Raw genomic sequence first — 5,809 nt, forward strand, 5'->3', positions numbered from 1 at the left:
CGAGATGCCCGTTTGTCATGACCTTCTTGCGGCGATTTCTGCACAGGCAGCGTGAAAACTTCCTCATCACTTCCTGCATCTGATGCTGATGCATCTTCTTACAACACTGCCGCATTCACATGGACATTGACAACTCCAAGAACCACTTTGAAATCAGTGCTACCGTTACCATCTCATGCGTCAGTCAAACCTACACGACCTTTTGGAACCAGCCTTGTGTGCGTTCGGGGGTGATGATAACGACGTACAACAGTGATTTCCTCCAAATACCACAATTCAATCTGAATTTCATGGTGTATCCAGATACAAGCTCTGCGGACACACGCTCTTCAATTCCCATCCCAAGTCTCATTCACATAAACCGTGTGAAGAGGGCTCCACGCACAATAATAGCCTCGTTTGGTATGTTTCGAAGTGTGCGGAGATGACTCACGCATGACCTTATGCTGGTCTTCGTGAAAAGACATGAATCTACACGGATGTAGCTGGAACGAGGAACCAACGACGGACTGGACAGCAGTTCGGCCATACCTGGAAGACCCAGGTGATATCACAGTTGAATAGCATAGTTAAAACCACAAACAGTCAATGAACTGGCTGTTTCAGGAACGTTTCTGTCGTCCCCTTGCCATCGCGCTGTTTGAATGAACAAGGGAGCCTATCCCTCAGCGTCAACGCTGGTGATCTTGGACAACCCTGAAACTCGAATTTCTATCTGGAACTATGGAACCCGGCAACCTTGAAACCTAGAATTGCATAAAGTGAACCCAGCGAGTCGGCGTTGGCATCAAGCATGACAGGCACGGCGATTTGAGGGACAAACAAGACAAAACATCCATCACAATATGCGTAGGCAAGATCACCCTTGGACTGAGCAAAGGGATGTGAGACACACTCAAGCTTGAGTCGGGCCTCCTCCTGCTGGGCGAGAATGACTCCTTCACGCTCATAGTCCTTGATGATGGCATTCATCTTCACCTTTGACTGCTTGCTTTGGTTTGGCGAGAGGTTGTGTGCCAGATTTCGATGCAACCTGCTGTTCAGGGCATGTGGCTTCACCAGGAAACGGGTCTTCACCTGAGCTTGAGCCTGCAAATGACGTCTGCTGTGAATGGACGAGAAAGGGCACACAAATGTGCAAAAGCGGAAAACCAGACATGCATCTACAAGCGGAGATGCAGGATGCCAATACACGAGGTTCTCTGCCAGGGTCTTGAATCGAAGAACCCTCAAAATCACCCCTGAGAAAGCGGTTCTGAGTATTACGGATAACAAGGTTGCGGGGACGGTTGCGGGGTTCTGGTTCTTTGAAGCAGCACACCTGCAGAAGCTTGCAGCCGGCATGGAACACGCAGAGGGTAAGGTTCTGATCACCAATGTCCTGTTCGCTGACATCCAAAACCTCGTCACCTATGAACAGCTGCAGGCTGCCATCTGACCACCTGACGAACCTGGCGTTGCTTTCCCTCTCCAACGAGCCAGTGTCAGGGTCTACATTTCCAGTCCATCGCCAGCGAATTCGATTCAGTTCCGAAGCTCTTACCCTGCGTCTGCCCATTTCATCTGTGACCTCGTTTGAATCCAGCTGGAACTTTTCGGCATTGAACGGCTGTGATTCTATGTCCAAGAGGCTCTTGAAATTGACGACTTGGAGCTGATGGCGAGGTCGTGAGGTCAGTGGGATGTGCCAGGTTTCCGGATCTAACTTGAGCCTTTGACCACCGCTCTGCTCTTGCTCATCATCGTCTTCTAATCTAAAATCATCATGGGCCGAGGCATGTGCTGGTGCGCCCTGAAGGTCGTCCTCCTCCTCGCTCTCCAACCCTGCCCTGTGTAACGCGTCTGCGGCATTGGACGGCGCTGGAGCGGGCTCTTCCTCACTATCAGAACCAAATAAAGCATTTATCTTATCATCATCTGACATGGTTGTCTACAGGCTCACCGGTGTGACGAGGCACACAGGTGTCTTAGCGCGCTACCTGACCTTCTCTCGGGGGGTAAGGAGAAGATGTATCGAACAGAACAAAACTGAGCGGACCTTTGGTCATGTATGTATTGAGAGATACTATGCCTTCAATTGCTTTGAAGAGAGCAAGATGCAAGATTGTGATTTCACAGATTCACAGCTTTCATGCATTGGCTGACGCTAGCAAATTTGATTGCACGAAAGAGTGCTCAGCGTTTTTGCGCTACCAATCATTGGTGCGGAGTGCGAGACCAGAACATTGACAGCCCTGTCATAACATAGTCGATGTAACGACAAGTCAGCTATCTCCGACAGTCCGGCAGCATGCCGACTGCGTATGATGGTAGTCTGTCACACTGTTGGGATACGTCGCCTTCTGACACTCCAGGGAGCGATTGAAACCCATTCTGAACGTCACCGCCATCATCTCGTTGGTGTACACATGTCCAAAGCGGCAGAATATCCCCAGCTCGTACCCAACTCCCAGGAGCGTTTGTTTGCAAGTCCGCCACGTTCCATGCACGGAGAACGGGAATGGGACACATTGGAGGGGGAAGTACAGTCATCACTCCTCAAATCCCTTGCGGTGATGTCAACTGGAAGCCTTGCGAGCCCCAAGGGCTTCCAAGTGCATAGAGTTGCTTGTTTGTCACCTCAAAAGCGCAAGCTGCTGCCTTCCAATGATGAAGACTGAGACAGGTTCCCTGCTGGTAAGCTGAACGCCGCTAGCTGGATGTATGAGTGCGTGAAGGAGCGACTGGCGGTAGCGTAGGTGCCACAGGTGCCTAGGCAAGTGTAGGCGGTAGGTGGTGCACTACTTGGAGGCAGATCACCCTCGCAAAATGGGGGACACACGTCCTGGAGACGGCGTACCGTAACAAAATCAACAAACGGGCGGTCACGGTCACGCTTTTGGACTCGCCGCCAAGTTTACATAGAGGAACTATGTTGAATTCTCAGGTACCAAATGATGTCTCTGTTGAGATTTACAGACAACTTACCCGAGGTACACACGTACCGAGTACATATTCATAGGAGACTGATAGGGATCAGTCTCACAGCCTAGATCAGTATCCAGGATGACGTGACTGGACACTGGATTAGTAATTAGGACTGGATAGCTCCGGTATGCATACACGTGATAAGCATGCTAAATTCCCACTGAGGGAAGAAGTACTCAGTCGTACTTCAACACTCCCCGTTCCGAGGTGGGTCTAGCTCTGGAGACCAAGGCTCCCCGGATGGAGATCACTTCAATGTCTCAAGCACCAAAAATGTGACCTCGTACATCTAGACACAGATTTTGGAGGGTGGATGATCATGCGGGCTCTCCTGCCTAAACACGGGAGAAACAAGCACAAACAGGGCGCCCTGTACTCGATTCGAGGGACTCATGACACGCACTCCCCGTACTATCCAACTTCAGGGGACTCATTTATTGAGGAAACACAGAATGCTCCCTGTACTCGATTTGGGGGACTCATGACACGCACTCCCCGTACTGGTCAGCTTCAGGGGGTCGAATTATTAACGCAAACACATCAGGAACACGACACACACAAGGCAATGCAACTAGCACGACACGAGCCGGCTAGACAACAGAAACGCAAGAGTCTGTCCAGTCCAAACATGGACTTCAAGGCAGGTTCAGTCGTCGCAGGCCCATGCCCGCAAGACATGCATCTAGTCGCTCCTGCGCCAACGGCTTTGTAAGCTGGTCGGCCCAGTTAAGGGCGGTATCAACATAGCCGTAGATCAGTTGCCCTCGCGCGGCGCGCTCCTGTACGAGTGGAGTAGCACATCGATGAGCTTGCTGCGGGCGGAGACCATCGGATTCTTAATCAGGGACAGCGCTGCATGGTTATCCCCCCGGAGCTGGACAAGACCCGTCAGCTCATAGTCCAGAGTCGGGAGCAGCTTCCGCAGGAACAACGCCTCTCTCCCTCCAGCGCCTGCGGCCATATACTCCGCCTCCGCGGTGCTCAGGGCCACCGTCGGCTGCAGCCTGGACTGCCATGAGATGGCAGCCCCGTGAAGGAGGAACACGTACCCCGTGGTCGACCTCCTGGTGATAGCATCGCCTGCATAGTCAGAGTCCGTATACCCCAGGAGCCCCCCGGTAGCATGCCTGGAATACACCAGACCCATGTCCTTGGTACCTACCAGGTACCGGAAGACCCGGACCGCTGCATTCCAATGGTGCGGCAAGGGGGCGCGGAGATGACGAGCCAGCGAATTCACAGCATGAGCAATGTCCGGCCTAGTCCCGTTGGCCAAGTGCATGAGTGAACCCACCATTGCCGGATACAATTGTACCTGCTGGTGGGGAAGAATAGCGTTTTCGTCCGCTTCCGTGGTGGACACTTTGCAGACCGCTGGGGTGCTGATGGGGTGACACTTAGCGAAGCCATACTTGCGGAGCATCTATCTCGACGTACGGCTTCTGATGGATGGCCAGGGTCCCCTGCGCCCGGTTCCTCACGATGTTGATGCCAAGAAAATCCTTGGGCTCTCACAAGACCTTGATGTCAAAGATGCTCTGCAGCATGTCGATGACCTCCTGCACGTGCTTAGCGGACCGCCCTGCAATCAAGCAGTCGTCCACATAGATGAGAGCAAGCACCTTGCCCTCTGCGTCGAGGTTGACAAAGAGAGCAGGATCTGAATCGGCAGGCGTGAAGCCCTTGGCAATGAGCTCATCCTTCAAGCGCTGATACCACGCGCGAGGTGCCTGCTTCAGGCCATATAAGGTCTTGTGGAGACGACATACCTGCCCCACTGGGCAGGGGAAGCCTGGGACCGGCTTCATATACATCGTCTGCCCGGGGGGAAGCTCACCGTACAGGAAGGCTGTCTTGACGTCAACCTTTTCCCTGCTGTATCTCCAGGTCGTGATAGTTGGCGAGGGACAGGAATGCCCGCACAGTAGTGTGGCTGGCCACCGGGGCGAACAGCTCATCATAGTCCACGCCTGGGCGCTGCGAGAATCCCTGCGCCACAAGTCGCGCCTTGAGGCGTACCTGCGAGTCCCCGGGACCCGGCCGTTTGACGTCGTACACCCACTTGCTGCCGACTGTTTGTGCACCTGCAGGCGCCCTAGTGTACGAGAAACACTGATGGTCCCAAAGAGACTTGTTCTCCTCCTGCATCGCCGCCCACCAGTTCTCCCGGTAGGGGTTCTCCGGACTCAAAGCAGCCTCCATGGAGTGCGGGATCAGGTCCTCAGGCTTGACACCATTTGGCAGCTGGGACAGGTCGAGCATGTTGCACCCATGGGAGAGCACCGTAGGGAAGGCAGAGAAGTCGATCCCTTTGGGGCGACTCGGACTCGACTGAGCAGCGTACGCGTACACGGTTGGCTGCTCAGTGGAGAACCGTACCACACGCCGGACAGGCTTCACAGCCGAGCGAGGGCTCTGCTCGGACGACAGTCCAGAGCGAGCAGCGAATGACGAAGGATTATAGAAAGCAGGAGGAGCACGCGTGCGGGGATGTGCAGCCCGGCTATCAGGGTGCGACTGGGGCAGGGCAGCAACGGGGGCAGAGAGCAGCACCTCAGGAACCGCATCGTCAGAGGCGCGAAGGTACCAGGCTGCGGGTATTTCTCCTGGAGCCTCATAACGCAGTTGGGCGTGATATGACCAGCATGGCCACAAAAGTGACATTTCCGCTCCTCAGAAGCGGATGCTGAGCCTTCTGGTGTGCGGTCCCGTGGGGTGCGCCTGGGTGACGCACTGCGACTGCGACGGTCAGTACTGCGACCTCTGCTTTCAGCTGCCAGCGCTCTAGCGAGACGCTCCAGTGGGGGCAGGTCGCTCTCCAGAGCGTACAGAGCAAGACGCA

General features: G+C 54.3%; 1 pseudogene; it reads right to left on the reverse strand.

Annotated features, from left to right (window-relative positions):
* Positions 1–3,721: 3,721 nt before the first annotated feature.
* On the reverse strand, positions 3,722–4,390 carry LOC149809974 (secreted RxLR effector protein 161 pseudogene; annotated as a pseudogene).
* Positions 4,391–5,809: the final 1,419 nt, after the last annotated feature.

This window comes from Nuphar pumila, unplaced genomic scaffold (assembly GCF_984573655.1).
Source record: "Nuphar pumila unplaced genomic scaffold, dmNupPumi1.hap1.1 HAP1_SCAFFOLD_622, whole genome shotgun sequence".
Classification (NCBI taxonomy): Eukaryota; Viridiplantae; Streptophyta; class Magnoliopsida; order Nymphaeales; family Nymphaeaceae; genus Nuphar; species Nuphar pumila.